Source organism: Macrotis lagotis, chromosome 1 (assembly GCF_037893015.1).
Source record: "Macrotis lagotis isolate mMagLag1 chromosome 1, bilby.v1.9.chrom.fasta, whole genome shotgun sequence".
In the NCBI taxonomy this organism is placed as follows: domain Eukaryota; kingdom Metazoa; phylum Chordata; class Mammalia; order Peramelemorphia; family Peramelidae; genus Macrotis; species Macrotis lagotis.
Window position 1 is genome coordinate 543091394 of NC_133658.1, and position 18560 is coordinate 543109953.

The 18560-nt window shown below is 37.2% G+C and overlaps 1 long non-coding RNA gene across 3 annotated transcripts in view; it reads left to right on the plus strand.

The window, feature by feature from the left end:
- LOC141507024 (uncharacterized) overlaps positions 1-18560 on the plus strand; it is a 66671-nt gene that overhangs the window by 42343 nt on the left and 5768 nt on the right. Inside the window, exons 3-5 of one of the 3 annotated variants that reach the window (XR_012474052.1) lie at positions 15382-15440; positions 16657-16732; positions 18176-18225. This is a non-coding gene — a long non-coding RNA (uncharacterized LOC141507024). Of the gene's footprint in view, positions 1-15381; positions 15441-16656; positions 16733-18175; positions 18453-18560 lie in introns of those variants that run through there. The other 2 variants (XR_012474050.1, XR_012474053.1) reach the window with 2 other exon arrangements.

Consider the following 18560-nt stretch of genomic DNA (forward strand, 5'->3'; position numbering starts at 1 on the left):
GGTTGTTAAATATAATAATTGCTATATATTTTTATAAAGTTATCATCCTGGTTAAAAGTTGTTTTCCTGGGAAATTGTGAGGATTGGAATGTGTCCTTTTTAGACTTTGAAAGAAATATTTGTCCTGCCTCCTTTAATCCCTTTATCCTTTGACCTTCCTTAAATCAATAAAACTATTCAGTCCACCTTTAGACTTCAATATGTACCCTACCCTCCTGGTACTTAAATTCAAAACTCAAAAACAAGTCACCTCCCTCTAAGAAATTAGAATTGTAGAAGAATATTCCTCTAAAATCAAATATTACAATGGTCTCCAGGCAAGATTTTTTTAGTCTTGAAATATATATTCTTCCCCCCTCAGTATAAGTTTTCTAATCTTAGCTCCTGGAGATCATTTTCAAGATGGTCTCTGTTACTTAATGGTGTCTAATCTATTCTGTCTAATCTTTTTAAAATTTTATATTATTTTAACTTCTGTTTTAAGATTCTAATTTTAGGTTCACATTAACAGTGCTGTGTCTCAGATACATGGAATTTTCAAGAGGTTTAAGCTTCTGTTTGGACTCAGATGTGCCCCATGGAAGAAAACAGGTCTATAAAACAGATCCAGGGGTGGCTAGGTGACACAGTGGATAGAGCACTGGCCCTGGAGTCAGGAGTACCTGAGTTCAAATCTGGCCTCAGACACTTAATAATTACCTAGCTGTGTGGCCTTGGGCAAGCCACTTAATCCCCATTTGTCTTGCAAAAACCCACCAAAAAACAACAGATCCGGGGTTTGTAGTCATAGAGGTGTTCCATGGAAGCAAAGAGGTTTGTAACTTTAAAAGCCCAATTCTATTCCAAATGGTGTTTTAAGTTAATAGAGAGTGGTCTTGTCTGAAGGTTGAGTTTTTCTTTACTTTTCAAAACTCTTCTAGTCTGAACCTTATTTTGGTATATGGTGTGGGGTGAAGGTCTATGCCTAATTATTGCCATACTATTTTCCAGTTTTCCCCGCCAATTTTTGTCAAATAGTGAGTCCTTATTCCAAAAGCTGATGTCTTTGGGTTTGTCAAACAGTAGACTACTGTAGTCATTTTCTGCTGTTTCTTATGAACCTATCCTAATCTGCTGATCCATTATTCTTATTTCTTAACCAGTACCAGTTTTCCTGATTGCTGTTTTATAGTATAGTTTTTAGAATTGGTAGAGCCAGGTCAGTTTTCTTTCCTTTTTTTTTTTCCATCAGTTCCCTTGCTATCTTGACCTTTTGTTCCTTCAGATGACTTTTGTTACTATTTTTTTCTAGCTCAGTAAAATAATTATTTAGTAGTTTGATTGAATAAGTAATTTAATTTGGGTAGAATTGTCATTTTATTATATTATCTAAACCTAACCATGAGCAACTGATGTTTTTCCAATTATTTAAATTTGGGTGAGAGTTTTATAATTGTGTTCATACAGTTTCAGGGTTTGTGTTAGGAGGTATATTTCCAAATATTTAATATTATTACATACTGTTAATACATACTGTAATATTGTTAAAACTGTTAATAGTTGCTATAAATGTAATTTCTCTTTCTATCTCTTGCTCTTGGGCTTTGATACTCATATATCAAAATACTGATGATTTATGTGGATTTATTTTATATCCTGCTACTTTGCTGAATTTGTTAATTGTTTCAAGGAGTTTTTTAGATGATTTTATCAGGATCTCTAAGTATACCCCCATGTCATCTGCAAAGAGTGAAAGCTTTACTTCCTCATTGCCAATTTTGATTTCTTATCCTAGTAATAACTTGCTACAATTTCATTGTTAAAACTTCAATTTTCATGTCATAATTTTTGTGTCATTGTTCATTAGGGAGATTGTTCTATAATTTTCTTTGTTTTGGTTCTTCCTGGTTTAGGTATCAGCATCATGTTGATATCATAAAAGGAATTTGGCAGAACTATTGTTTTAAATAGCTTCTGTAGAATAGGAACTAATTGTTCCTTAAATGTGTGGTAGAATTCACTTGTAAATCATTTGGTCCTGGGGGCAGCTAGGTGGCACAATGGATAGAGCACCAGCCCTGGAGTCAGGAGGACCTGAATTCAAATCTGGCCTCAGATACTATAAGTCACTTAACCCCATTGCCTTGCAAAAACAGCAGCAACAACAAAAAATCATCTGATCCTGGAGAGTTTTTCTTGGGGAATATTTCATTGGGATCATCAAATTTATTGGCATACAATTTGGCAAAGTAACTCAGATTATCTCTTTAATTTCCTCCACATTGATTGTTAGTTCACCCATTTCATTTTTGAGACTGATAATTTGGTTATCTTCATTACTTTTTTACAATCAGATTAATGCAAGGTTTATCAGAGTCCTAAAAGGAGCAGTAAAATATATTTTCCTAAAATATTGACATCATAGTTGAAAGGGTTTTAAATTCAATTTATTATAAAAACAGGCCTGTGAACTTTGACACTCCCTGACTACATTGTACCAGGAGCTGTTGCCTTTATCTTCAAAGAAAAATAAAAGACCCTTTCCTGCTCTCTGGCTCAGACTCTGAACCCTTGATTCCTTTAGTTGCTATTCCACACAATTTGGAGGTTTCACCAAGATATTCCAGACTCCTCAGAAGGGGGAGGAATTCTCCAGTCTTGACTCTTGTTCAGATGGGGGAACAACTCTCCACTAAGGAGAGTGAGGTCCAAAGGGGAACTGGAGCTGAGAGCAGAAAACAACCAAGGGGGAATAGAAGGCCATTAATAGAGATAAGGATAACTGCAGGTCCAGTGAGTACATGCACATGGACCACATGTAAAGTACCTGAGGGACAGAATGGGTAGGATCCAGTTGAGTCTTGAGGCTTGAGGAAACCAGACAGTCTACCACAGGGTAAAAAACTAAGGAGAGTCCCTGACAGGGGATTCTCACCCCCTAGGTCTTGGATTCAAGACCCCCCCCCCCCCCCCCCAGGCAAGAAACAGGAGGAAATTAGCAGGTACTTTGTTGAGCTAGGAGAAGCATGATCCCATAAGATCCTATAAGGACCTGGGTCGACAGGCTCAGGGTCAGTGATCCAATGCTCTACCAGCAAGCAATAAAAGAACAAATTCATTCCTTGCCCTTGAGCAGAATTAAGGACTAATGGAAAAAAGTCAGAATTAGGTGATCAAAATCCTTCCCACACATACGACCAGAAATAGAGTAATTGGAATAAATTGCCAAAATACAAAGGAAAAGTTAAAGAGAAAATATTGTTGTTAGGTTTGGGTTGGCACTCTGACAAGTGGTTTTGCCAAAGTTTGAATATGGTAAAGGACCTCAGAGTGAGGAGGAAAGTGCATATGCTGTCCTCTGGTTGCCAAAGATGAGACAGTTTGTACTGAACAAGGAAAAGGTGAAAGCAGAATCTGAGAAAACTTGCTGCTCTTCCTCCTCCCTACATTCCACCAACTCCACTCCCAACTCTTGATTCTTTCCTCCCCTTCCATACCAAAGGGCAGTGGCAGAGGAAGAGCTGATTGACCTGGGTGGGGCCATTCACAGCACAACCCTCTCCACCAGAAGCTAAAACAGCTAGTTAAAGAGAAAAATAATTTTTTGCTGCCAAGTTCTATCACCATAAATCAATTCACATTAAGGGAGGTCCCTTTGATTCAGGGAGGAAACGTATGTAAATCCTCTCCTCAGTAGCTCAGAGACTAGAAATTTCAAGAAGGATACAAAGAAACTCTTAGCAGAGTAGTTAAATCAATTTTTAGGTAAAAATTTGTACACTTTGGGGAAATGTTGTCAATATTAGATATCATATTTACAGGGGAAGAGCAGGATCAGATTCAGAAGGTAGTGATGTGGTCTTAGAATTTTAGCCACCTGATGGCACAAGGTGAGCTGAGGAGAGAAAAGTTTCCACTATCTGGGACCATGACAATCAGGTTCATAGAACATAGAGTTATGAGAAATGATAGTGCAAGGGATTAGCAAAACTGTTCCCAAAAATCAGAACATGAATAAGGTATCAAGGAGTAGACGGGAAAAAGAGAAACCTATCCCTTGAAGGAGAAAATGAAGTTCCTGGACTTGGAACTGGATGAACTCACAGCACAAAGCTTATTGAGAGTATATTTTGTGAACAAAGACTGGTATTCTTCCTTTCCAAAGTCTTAGATACAGTAGCCCAGGATTTACCAATATGTGTCCAGACTGTCTGTCACTGCTATTCTGGTAGAAGAAAGTAGAAAATTAACCTTTGGAGGAAGCCTAGTGGTCAGTATCCATCTTTAGGTAAGTTGCATTTTAAACCAAAGAGCTGAACAATGGTTGACAGACTCAAAAATCCTTACCTATGAGGCTATCCTCCTGGAAAAGAAAGGCCTGATCCTGATCTATTATACCATCTGGAATACCAACATCTTCCCTAGTAGGGAAAGGTGTCATTGTTGTATGCAATCAATTGTTTTTCCTAACTAAGCACCATGAGGAACTACAGGAGTCCCCCCCCCCCCCCCCCATGGGATAATGGCCTTATTTATAGACGGTTCCTCCCAGGTGTTGGAAGGAAGAAGAATGGCTAGGTTATTGTTGATGGGAATAAAACTGCTGTAGAATTTGGAAGACTTCCAATTAGCTGGTTTGCACATGGAACCAAGCTCAAAATTTATTGAAACATAAGGGAATATTTATACAGACTTAAACTACGTGTGGCCAGTGGTTCATGTATTTGGAAAGATCTGAGGAGTATGATAAGTAAAGGAACAAGCACAGAAAAAAACTATTATGACGGTATTAACAAGGTATTAACACTTGCCCAAGACTACAGCTTTGGTGCATGTTAAGGGGAAATTGCCTAGCCGATGGGGAGGCAAAAAGGGTTGAAAAACTGGAATTGACAAGTCATTTTAATGTTAACTCTCATTTCCCCCTGACCTGAGGTCCTTATCTTTGAGGAGAAAAAAAGGGCCCAAGAACTTGAGGGACAGGAAGATGAGCAAGGGAGATGGTTCTTACCAGATGGTAGAGAGGTTCTAAATGAGGCCACCACGAGAGAGATCCTGCAGTACATACATCAAGGTAGCCTTTGGGATGTCCAAAATCTGTGTGATAACCTTGCTGGCCAAGTATGTGTGTCTTGGCATCTATACTCTCGCCCAACAAATGATTGATGGTTGCATTATTTGTTGAATGACAAGTACAATGAGATGATGACCCGAAAGAAAGTCAGCCCCCAGGATTGAGACCATTCCAGAGCATGCAGTTGGACTTCCTCAAGGTAACACCAGTGGACAGAATAAGGGGTTTGCTGGTAATCATAGTTCATCTCATATCCTGGATTGAGGCCTTCCCCTTGGTTCAAACTACTGTATCTACTTTAAGATCTTATTAGATCAAATCATTCCTCCTTATGGGCTAGTGGAGGACCATGGGTCTCATTTCACTGCTTGAGTCCTCTAGCCCTTAAAAAGAATTTTAGAAATTTCTTGAGTGTTGCATACTCAGCATCCTCCATCAGGTAGGGTAGAAAGGATGAATCAGGAAATCAAGAGACAATTTACCAAACTTAGGATAGAGACCCAGCTCCTCTGGACAAAGTGCTTATCCCTAGTACTTCTCCACATTAGGACCAAACCCAGAAGAGATGTGGGTTTATCCCCTATGAATTATTGTATGGACACCCATACCCAGCCGGATTTACCCAGCCCCCCAAATGGGACACTAAAGATAAATTTCTTAGAAATTGTTTACAATATTTGGCAAGCTATTCTCTCTACAGGAAAAAAGGGATCATTGCTCAAACTCCCCCCCCACCCCCAGGATTCCCAGTGCATAAATTCCAGCCTGAGGATGGGGTACTGATCCAGACATGGATCGACTGACACCTACTTGGTAGGACCCATTCCAGATATGTTCACAACTAGTAATGCCATAAGAAACAAGGAGAGAGTCTGGACTCTATACTTGAGTAAAAGGGTCTGTTGACTAACCTTCTACATGAAGTATAGCTTCCTATGACCCTGGGAACTTAGAGAAGACCCAGTAGAACAAACAAACTACGTGGAGCCTAAAGAATTGATATACATTCTCTTTTTCCTTGGGTGGGTGGCCATGATTGTCTGGATCACTTGCATGAGTAGATGTGTGCTCCCAAGGGGGTATAAACTCTTCCTTTGCAGATACAATTTGAGCTTGGAGCAGACTGGCACCATGACTCTATTGATAAAGTTGGCCCCTTTCCTCATCTGCTCCATTCCCCCCATCGATCCCCTACCTATAAAGAAAGGGTAAAACTGATAAAAGAACTAGAGGGTAATGAGTTAAGATGGTAGAAATGTTAGCCAGTTGCTTTAATGTGGCAAACTGTTGCATCTCTGGAGAACTGCAATAGCTTGTCCATTGGCCCTGGATCCCAGGGCCTTTGAGCCCCACATGGATCCTCAGGAAGTGATCTGTTAACAATGGCACTGGTTCTGGGTTCCACAGAAAGAACACCAATGGTCCCTAGTTGAGGCAGTTAAAGACAAGTACTGTTTGAGAGGATGGGGGAATGTCTGGGGAAGAGTGAATGTGAATGGAGGGCCAAATAACCCAGTTAAATTGTACTCCATATGTTGGCAAATGGAAATGAACTCTTATCAAATGTACCAACATTTAAAGATGTGTCACATCATAGTTGTAAAGGGAAAAACAGTGCTTTCAACCAGGTATTGGGGAAGGATCATGGGAATGGGAGGTTTCTAGGATATCCCTACCTGAGCTCCTACTAGGAGGAGGAAATCCCACTTGTAAAGGATCTGATGATATTGCTACTTGCCAGTTCCTGAATTCCAAAGATATGACAAGGACTCTTGTTTTCTGCTGGGTGTGGAATAATGGGACAGTTACTGGAAAGCAATTTAATCAGCTTTAGAGTCTTGAAGATTTGTCTGTCTTTTCCCATAGTGAAGGGTGCATTTGGAAACTCAATCAGCAATTATGGAAATTTACTTAAACTAATTATGCTGGGGGATCTTTAGGAATACACGAAGTCCACTATTATCCAATTACTCTGAGCAGACTAGGATTTTTTCACAACCCCAACCTGCTCTGAGGGGGTTCTATTGCATTTGTGAAATGACTACTTACACTTATTTACCTACAGATTGGACAGCCAATTGTTATATTGGACTCATCTAATCAAAACTTTTCTTTTTCCCTGGACAAATGGAAAGCTTCTTAAGGGCAAGAATGAATTGAGAGCTTTGGAAAAAATTAAAAGACGCATTGAAACTTCCCTAACCACAAAGGGGAGTGCTAATGGATGGGGAAACATTTGATCCCCTGAAAGAATAATTCAAACCTATGGCCCAGTCATATGAGCCCAAGGTTAGAGTTGGGGCTATAAAACCCCAATCTGCTTGCTCAATGAATTAAGCAGATTACTAACTAGAAATAAGCACCAATGAGACAGCAAAGGCTCTTGACTGATTAGCTGACCAAGTCACTCAGACAAGGGAAGCTGTACAGCCAACATAGGCTGGTCCTGGATGATTTGCTGGCAGAGCAAGGGGGTGGGTGGGGTAAATTTATAAATTTGCTGGGGGAAGATCAATGCTAAATGGAAAAGTAATAAAGGACTACTACAAATACTATTTCTAATACAAAGAGCATTAGAACAACTGGTTCATGTCCCAATTGAAACTCTGAATTCCCCTTCCAATACTTAACTGGATGTACTGTTTTGGAGGTTCTTGGTGGAAAGAAGTGATATGGTTTGCCTTGCATGATATAATTAGTAACTAAAATAGTGCAAGTTTCTATACAAAAGATGATAGCTGGACATGAGGATTTTTGGTAATGAAAACACAGGGTTGGGTCCCTCTTGGAAATATAAACTTGAATATGGAGAGAATATTGAGAAGAATATGATAAACGAAGTTCATCAGGAATGGTATGAGGAAACTTTCATAGAGGATGCAAAATTAGGGGGGGATTGTGAGAAATGGCTGTGAAGCATGTTCATAAAAATATTTTTTTTTTTTTGGCAAGGCAAATGGGGTTAAGTGGCTTGCCCAAGGCCACACAGCTAGGTAATTATTAAGTGTCTGAGGTCAGATTTCCTGTTCCTCTGTCTGCAATTTACATGAGGGAAGAAATTTACAATTTTGACTTCTTTAAAATTAAACAAATAATTACTAACTCACATTAAACATAAGATACTTAGGCTAACATCTCATTCACTTAGGAGAAAAAGAAATAATGAAGGTGTTTTCCTAAAGGTAGATATTATAGCTCAATATCTTTCACATTAGTTTTATATGTTTATTTAACTTTATCCAAAATATGATTTTTAATCATAAAAAAGAAAATGTGACTTCCCAAGGATTCAATATTATTTTAAAAAACCCCAATTAACTCTTATTTACACCATGAATGATAGGCAATGTTACATTTACACCAAACAATATTTAAATTGTTAAATTTTCTTATTTTCAAATAAGAGATATTAAGTAGATTTTACTTTTAGTCCTATATATAATTACATATATATATTCCCTTGCATAAACATGTGATAAGAGACAAAAATTATTACAGACTTTTAGCTACAAAAGGTCTTGTGAGATTGACAATGTATTATCAGTATTTATTTAAAATCAAAACAAATCAGATTACAGAATGTAGTAAAGTATTATTGACAATGTATTATCAATAGTAATTCAACATTAAAATAATTCAAATTACAGAATTTAGTACAGAATTTCTCTTTCACAAAAGAAATTACTTTCCAATTTAGCAGTTTAATTTTTTTCCCTTTAACCACTAGGTGGTGACATTTCCTATGAAAAGCCTTCCAGTCTCCTTTTAAAAGCGTCTTGAGGGCATCATGTACCAAAAAGAATTGAGCGTTTTTTTTGGGGGGGGGGACAAATAAAACAAGTCAACAAATAGCTACATTTTGCTAAACCCAAGAGAATATTTACAATCTCAGTTAATTAACCTAGGTTGAATACAGCTGTCAATCAATATTAGGCTACCAAAAACTTAGTTCACACGTGAGTTTCACAAAGAGACCATCACAAAGCTTGAAACTTGCACACTTTCCAATGTAAACTAGAGATGGAGCTCTATTTCCTCCAAGTCAAGAGTCAGGCACAGCTCCCCGATTGTGCCTAATTGTTTATATTCTAATTTAACCTGATTTACTAGCTTGATTCAAAGGATAGCTAGATAGTCTTTGCAATTCCTAATTGAGGTCAAATGATATTAGGATTCCTTATAAGGAAGCTGGCTCAAATTTTATTAATTGCATACTTTTAAATTAGTCTTTTTTTTAAAAAAACAATTAGTCCAAAAGACCCAAAATAAAAGAAATAACATTTAACTCAGTTACCAGTAAGGAACTATTTCAGATCTGAGTTATGCACACACAGAGGAATTTTAGGCACACACAAGTACACACACACACACACACACACACACACACACACAGACAAACATATAATTCTTTTTTTTTGAACAAAGGTTATACATTTACCAAAGTGAGATTTTTTTTTTGGACACCCTAGCCAGCACCAAAATTTCAAATTGACAAACATATATAAAGATTTTAAAATAGCCAATCAATAGTTAGTTAATATTCCTTAATACAGCTGAATGCATTCTTAAGTTACTTTATAAAATTCAAATCCAGTTACTCTATTACAGAGATCTTAGTAGCACAAGCTTAATTAAAATGAAAAAAATGAATTTCCCAGGACAAGTTCATTCTTCCTCTTTTTTCTGTGATTCGATTGACCAACAAGGCATGTCAGTCAATCTGCCTGCTTCCCCTTCCCTGCCCTTCTTAAGTATGGGACCAGAGCTAAAGGTGAGAGGGATTTGGAATAATAACCACATGTTGAGTCTAAGGAAAAAGGGTCTTTTGCCCTGCCCTCTTCTCCTCAACCCAGGAAGAAGGTTCCCTATAGAAGCAATGGGGCTAGACCAAGTTTTGGGGATCTCACCCATGAGGAGTGTAGATTGGCACTGCAGCTGTGACATAAGATTGAGCTTCTGGATCCAAAGAGTCAGAACTTTTTCCTCACTCCACTCCCCCATAGCCATCCCCAGAAGGTGGGGGGCTGCAAAGAGTGAGAGAGAGCATTTTAGAGAGAAAGAGAGAAAGCACAGATTGAGCCACAGATAACTGTTTGTCCAGGAGTGGACACAGAGAATCTGTACCTGGCCACTTCCCTTCTCCAAAGGCCAAACAGACATTTCAGTGAAAAAATCCTCCCAGTTTAGTCCTGAATGACCCAAGGACAAATTTGGTCTACTCAAAAGAGGGGCCCACAAGCCATCTTCAATGCCTCAGAACATGCCTTCACTGGTCAGTGTCTAACATACAGCAGGCTTCCCCGCAGTGGGGCAAGACAAAGTGGCTGACCCTGATACTGGCATCAACCCAAACACACCACAATGCACAGTCTTCCTCAAGGACTCATAGCCATTCTCCCCCACAAGTTCCTAGGAGCAAAGGAGAGGTCTAAAATAGGGAAGGTTTTTCCTGAACTTACAATTTAGCCAGATGTGGAAAAGATTGCCTAGCTCAGGCTTTCTCTCACCTCAGGGACTTGGAGCCAATCAAGGGAGATTCAGTGTGATCCTGACTGCTCCCCATAAATGTGGTGACAGAGAGACAGAGATAGAAGATCTAAGGCCACTGAAAAGAGAATGAATTTGCGGGCTCCCTTTGGGGTTTTAGAACTACTCAGTACTTTTATTATAAATATAGTAAAATAAGCAGAGTAAAAACTCCTAGAAAAGCAGTAAGCACTTTGAGTACCGAGAGAGAGAGAGAGAGAGAGAGAGAGAGAGAGAGAGAGAGAGAGAGAGAGAGAGAGAGACTTGGCTTAGTCTGGTCACATGGCATGGGGGGGCATGGTGTTCCACATGGCCTAAGAAAGAGTATGTGGAAAAACTCAATCTGCTGGATGGAAGTTAGAGTCAAAGACGAAGATGAAGCAAGAAGTGGCAGCGCTTCCTGTTAAATACTCTTCTATAATAGGTTGGAAAAGGGTAGCACTTGGGGAGTGGTCTTGCCCCTTGGGCCAGGTATCTTCCAATGGCAAGCTACTGGTCCTACCTGTCCCACGGTGCAGAACCCACAAGTTTAACATGTCATTTCCTGACATACCAGCATCTATTGTCAAGGATGGGTAAAGGGAAAAATGGGAGTCAGGACACAAACAACAGGGGTCAAAGGGACACAGGATGCAAACAGGGTTCAGTTTACATCTTAGGAGCAAATAATCTTCCACAATTAACAAGATTTTAACAACATTAAAGCTACATTCATAATCCTCTGCATTGATATGATTCTATAAGAAATGATAAGTAAGCAGCTTTCAGAAAAACCTGGAAATGGATGATCAGAACCAGGACAACATTGAACAGAGTAACAGCAACAATGTGCAACAATCACCTATAGTAATCTTTGCTCTTCTCAACAGTATAATGAATGATTCACGATATTCCAAAGGACTCATGATTGAAATTGTTGTCCACATCCTGGTGTATTACAATGGAGTCTGAATGTAGGATCAAAGCATAAAATTTTATTTTTGGCTTTTTGACTTCTTTCACCTGGATTTTCCCTTTTGTTCTGATTCTTCTTTCAAAAAATGAATAATGTGGATATATGTATATTATGATTACACATAGAACCTGTATCACATTGCTTGCTGTCTTGGGGAGGTGATAGGAAGGTAGAATGGTAGAAAATTGTGGAACTCAAAACCTCATGTAAAAGTTGAATAAATGTATCTTTACATGCAATTCAAAAAAATAAATTCCTGTGAAGTATGGAAAAACTTAAATAAAAGCTCATGCTACAATATGGCAGTATTCTATTTGCTATTAAAATCAAATGTTTTCATTCTGTTTCCTGTTTGCTTGCTTGAATTGCAGATGATACTTTGTGAGTTATCTTTCCATTGTAAATTTCTTTGAATTTCTAAAAATCCCAATTAGGTTTGCTGAAATCCAGAAACTACTATTTTACATGTTCCTGTATCAACAATTAATTCCAAAGTGAGGCTAAGTGAAGTTAACTATGGTTTCTGAAAGATAAAAGTTTTTTGAAAAAGGGTGAACTGTTTCTCCCAGTCAAAGGCATATGTCTTCCAAGATGCTGACCAGTGTTGAAAATTTTGTAATACAGGTAGTTTTTACTAAAATTGTATATTCACATATTTGATCCTTTATAATGAGGATTTATAATCAAAAGTGGTTACTTGTTCAAGGGAGTTTCCTCTGAATATCTTTGCAGAAAACCATGATGAATCCTCCAGTGACAGGGGAGGTAAGTTATTTTTTATTTTGTTTTTGTTTTTGTTTTATTTGTATTTTATTTTTATTTTTATTTCCAGATTTAATCTCACATGTTGTGATTGGAAGAATGGCTGGAATCCACCTTCTCAGTGAAATAGATTCTAATCAATAACAGCCTAATCTAGCAAACTTTTCTGACTAACATTCATTGAGGAACTCTTCTTGTACATGAAAAGTACCCAGTTATGCTTAGTCTCTGACTTAAGGATATTCAAGGGCCAAACCATTCCCTGAAACATTCACTGGCAACTTTTGCTCCATACCAGTGCAACCATTCTCTCCAGTTCCCCCCAGAGTTGTTGCTACACAGTTTTTTTCCCCCTACAAACTGCCACCTCATCACTAAATGCCCAATGCCCAAAACTTATCAAGAGGAGAGCTCCCATTTTTACTCTTAGTTTTTCATAGGAATTTGGTGCCAATGATACACAGTGTACTCCTGTTCAGCTACAATATGTACTGAGGAAACTTTTGTGGCTTACTCAGTGCAGCTTATACCATTAAATCAATTAGAATGCTAGCTCCTTGAGGACATCTTTGCTTAACTCTTCTTAGCATCACTGTTGGTAAATGTGATGTTTGATTCATGTTAATTATGGTGGAAATACCTGATTTATAGAAAGATAATTTTAAGTTTCGAGTCTTTTCTACTTTGGGAATTTTCATGTAACTGATTTATTATTCACATGAATGGATAAAAAATTTGTTTGCAGGTGGGTAGCCATTATACAAGTCTTATCTCCATCACTGCAAGGAAGCTATAATTAGAAACTTTTCTGCTGATTCAACTTTATATAAACTTTTTATTATCCTTTTAAATGCTTTATTTGAACCGCTTTCATTCTCTGTATTTACTAGATGAAGGAGGTATATGGTTTACAATCCCTTTGGAGGATGAAGAGTATGATCATTCCCTTTATAAGGAAAATTCAAGTGAAGAAAATTCCATTGAACATGGGCAGTGAGCTTCCATCTTTTCCTAAAACTTAATTAAAATTAGCTTTGTAGTAAGGATCAAGACTTTTTGAAAGATCTATTTGAGAAAGTGCAGCAAGTTCTGATGAAAAATAATTTCCAGCAAAAGAACAAACACCTGGGTCTAAACAAGGTATCATTTAGAACTTGAATGGATATTGCAGCAAAGATGGCTTTAATTCTATTCCTGATACAGCACCTAATTCAAGTATGAATTGGCCAGAGACAGCAGAAGTCTACCTAAAAGATATGATCCTAAAAGACCACTTTTGGAAAATACTTATGGATTTCAAACTAGTGATTGATGATCATATCTTTAAGTCTGTTAGGAGCCACACAAATTCATCATGTTCAGCAAAAATACTTTCAAATTTTCCTTTTTTCCTTGTTTAAGAAACACTTTAGAATTCTTTCAAAGAATATCAATCCTCTTGAGTTTTCTTCCAGTTGCAAAATAGAGAAACAAAGAAAAGTTGATTTGTCAAGCACTATGCTAGACTAAAAAAGATTCATTTTTCTATTTCTGCATTTGATATGGAATTGATAATGGTCCTATTCATTTGGCCTAAAGGCACCATTTGTGAATTCTTCCTCTTCTGTTTCTTCTAGTTATTCTCATCTTGGATGAGGATTCCATGGACCTACCCTGGATTCTAAGCTTAAAAGTTCCTGAAGACTTTTTAAGCACAAGACCCTCTTTAAATGGTAGAGAATTATCCTACACTGTTTCCATCCCTCACTTTATGTTTTGAATCTATTCAAAGTTTGAGGAAATTGTTTCTCACCATGACAATATTTTTTGTAGAAGAAATCAGTGTCATTGAGACATGTTAGTTTTATAGTTTTTCAGGTATGGTCTTTGGGAGTTAAGGACTTGACAGAGAATTGGCAACAAGGAAAGGCCTGAGACAGTCACCTTGTTAAAGAAAAGAAAGTACATGAATTGTGAAATTTAGGCCTTTCTCCTCAACTTACTGGGGCAGATACAATTCACACAGAAAGTTATCATGGCACAATATATGTTAAAGGCTCTGGAGGAGGACCTGAGTTCAAACCCAGTCTCAATGCCCAGCTGTATGATCTTGAGCAAGTCACTAAATCCCATTGCTGCTTTAAATAATAATTTTAAAAATCCTATGTATGTTCAAGTAGTAAACACATATATAGAAGCTGGAATTCACTCTAACCTTCCTGACTCAATGTGGGTAGCCTTTCTGGGATTTCTATTTCCTAGGTCTTGATGATGTTTGTTCTTTGTTTTCTAAAAAATCATGACAGTCAAGAAGGTGATGCCATGACAAGCACATGAATTGGTTTTGGATGAGTTGTGCTAGGTCACCAACCCCAGTGTCTCCTCCAGAGCCATCTGGTTCCAGTGGCCAGATATGAATCAGTATGACTGGGCAGTCAGGGTTAAGTGGCTTTTCCAAAGTCACACAGTATCAAATGTCTGAGGCTGGATTCATCCTCCTGACTCCAAGGCCTATGCTCTATCTTCTGCTTCCCCCAGTTTCTCATCCTCTGGATAATTTGAACTTAATAATCTCATTTTAAAGATTTCAGTTTCTTTATCAGTATAATGGAGTCAGATTGAATGACCACTATCTTTTTGACCTCCGTTCCTAACTCCACAATATTATTTTTATTCTGACTACATCTGGAAGTTTACAGCTCTTGTCACTCTAGGAGAATGGTACCAGATGGAGCAAAACCCCTTGTATCGGTTTTCATTTTTTTCAAAATGTTCAATAGTATTTTCTTGTCTTTCTCTACTTTGTAAACTTCTTTAGAATTCTAAAAATCCCAATAAATTTTCACAATACCACAAACTAAAGTAATATTTCAAGTAATAAGGGACACTTAAAAGAGAGGGGTTGAACAAATGATACACATACTCAGAAAATTGAAATGTATTTTAGAGTCAGACAGTCATTTCCCTCAATCAGCTGGATTGATCTTCTGGTGTTCTTGCCAATGGAAAGAGTGATTGTGAAAATGCATTATGTAAACTGCATACTCATACAATTGACATTTAGAAATATGGAATTATATTTAAAAGTTTTTGTTTCTTGTTCAAGGGAGGAATCCATGTGGAATATCATAGAAATGAGGGATAATCTCTCTTGTTACAGTACTGGTGAGTTTCTCTATTTTATTCTCATATTTGAGTTTCTCTATTTTATTCTCATATTTGCTCAATCTGTCATAGATATGATTATTTGAGATGATATTGAACTCTCTGTGGTGAGGAATTGGATTCTTACCAATAGAAGCCCAATCTAGAAAAAATTTTTGGAAAGAAAAACTTTGAAGAGTTTCCTTGTAAATGAATATCACATATTCTTTTTTAGTATCTGCCTCAGGAACATTTCAACAAAACCTATCTGTATCTAGAGAATATTTCCAAAATGACATTCTTTGAGGAATTCCCCTTGGAAAAGAATATTACCTTAACACAGTTAATCTCAAATTTAGGAATATTTAAAAAAGAAAATCCATGCTGTGGAGATTCTAGTTCTCTGTTGTTAAAGTCCTTCAATTACAGTTGACACATTATTACACTATCTTTTCTGCTACACTATCTTTTCAGTCTTTGTACCCCCAAAACTAGGGGTCTGTGCACTTCTAGAGACTAAAGTATCCTAGACCACAGCTCCCATTTTTACTTTTTTAGCTTCCTCTTGATGCCTAAGGTACTTTGGTACTCTTGAGTGCTCCTCTTCTCTATGCCTCAAGTTGATTTCTGTAGATTACTTGGAGACAAATTATCTTCATAGAATTGTACTAGTAAAATGGTACTTGCTTGAGAGTGAAGACTTTGATCATCTTGGTCTTTCCTTCCTTAGCTCTTCTAGAACAATGGAGGTCTTAGACAAGTTTGCTGAAGTGCTTTAATTTATTAGGAAGTTGTATTGTGAATAAGCTCAGTTCTCCCTAAGGCATTTATTAGTCAGACACTAAGCCTAGGCTTAGAGATTAGAGCCTCTGAGAGTCAGTCCTGGTGAATAAGGAACACCCTGAGCTCAAGGGATGCCCCTCCTTGGCTGCTTATGTGGATCTTCATTCATATGACACTACCAAGTTGTGTTGAATTACTTGAACTTTTGCTGACCAATTAGTCTTTGGATTTCTCAAATCCTCTTTATTCATGTTCAGCTGCCACTGAAGAGGGAAGGAAAAGGACTGCCTTGACATTTAGATCATGGATGGTTGGTACTGGGAGGAAGGCTGAAGGTCATAGGGTTCAGTCATTTTATATTGTAGGATTCTGTCAGGTCAAAGAAACTGCTCTTTCTCACAAAAACCATTAGGATACTTTTAGTGTTTTTTCATGGACTTCTTTTTACTCCTAGATGTAAATTGTGAAGAAAAAAGGGAGAACAACTTAAAAACAAAAAGCAGTAAAAGGAGGATCATTTCATTCTTATGGTAAGATCTTTGTGCATCAATAACAAAATGTTTTGCTCAAAACCAATTTCTCCTTCTTGATTTTGAGTATTTTGTACCTGTATTATCATAATCATTTTGCTCTTTGTTGTAAAGTCCTCTTAGGCCTATAAATTATTCTTAACTGCCTGCATTCTCATTTGACCCATTAAATAAAGGAAAGACTACTGGAAGAGAAATTTGAGGATTGATCTGCCTCCAAATCTTAGTTCTGCCACTTCTCACTAAGAATGAAATGTTAGTCAAGTCCTTGAACCTCAGTAGGCCTCACTTTCCTTGTCAAGAGTATAAGAGAGAATTGTACTAATTGATGCCCAAGGTTCTGTCCTGTCCATCAGCTTTCCAAGTTAGAAATCTGTACACAGGACATATGTAGAAAAAAATGGGCCTATAAAGGAATTGGGGAGATACTTAAGTTTTTTCTTTTGAGTATAAGATACCAATGAGGCAAAAATGTTTGCCATTCACATACATATATACTCACACATTCACTTAAAATCAGACATGCATGCATTCATACACATCACTCAGAGAACAGACAGACATCCACATATACATATGTTCACACATTCATTCACAAAAATATATACATGTTCATATCCATAGACACAAATTTATGCACACATTCATACAGATGTAGACATTCACATACACATATATTCACACACATTCAAATGCAGGTAACAAGAAAACATACATTTATTTACTCATATATACACACAGTCACGTTACACATTGAGGTTCTGTATCTTATTTTTCTTAAGTCTGGTCTGGCTCTCAGATGTACTGTCTGTACATAATAGTTAGATTTTATTAAAGTAGAATGTACATGAAAATGAACCATTTTCTCTCCTTGAACTTCAGGTGTCTCTTCTGCCCAGTTAGAAAACAGAAAATTGTAAAAAAAAAAGTAAGATTTATTGGATGATAAATGGTATTTTCAGCTTTATTTATAGCATATTTGGGTTATTTTTAGCATATTTTTTTAACATTTGTGACTTCATAGGCATCAAACTAGCCCATTTGTCTGGTAGGAAAATTGGTTCCAGTTGCTTATAGAATCCATATATCCTATCTTGAGAGGACATGTTTCTAGATGTTCTTTAGTGTGTGGAACTAGCATCTATCTTTACAAAGAAATAAGAATAATGTAGGGTACCAGTTTCAAAATCTCAAACATGGATGGCATAGTCATATATTCAGATACACTTGAGCCCAAATATACTTAAAACCTGATGAACAATCTAGTTCTAATATTTCCACACAAAGGCATTTATTGACAAACATCTCACCACAACTTTATTTTCTGAAATGTTCTTTATCCTTCATTGTACAACTTAAATCTCTGAATTTTTCTATATGTATATCTTTAATCATCCTTACCTCCTTATAAAATATAAAGCCTTCAATCCTTATTTTCCTCAGAACCCTGTGGGAATCCAGAAAAAGTGCTGCATCAGTCACAGAATCTTCAGGTTGTACTCCTTTCTCATGTTTAGCTACTAAAATTTATAGGAAAAAATCAAAGGAATAAAATGTAAGGAAGATAAAATTTTTGTTACTATGGTTTTGTTGTGACGATTTCAGCATTTCTGTTTTTTCACTATAATCAGGCACTCATAATAAGTAGGCAATCAGACTGATGTATCCCAAATCTGCCTCTGAAAGAAACAGAGACCAGTGAATTTGAAAAGGTGTGTATATTTACCTGGGGGTTGTTAGGGGTAAAATCCAAATCTAACAACCTGAAAATAGAGTGAGTAAGGTTTTTATAGTATTTTGAGGGGGAGGTATTGGCACAAGCAGTGTA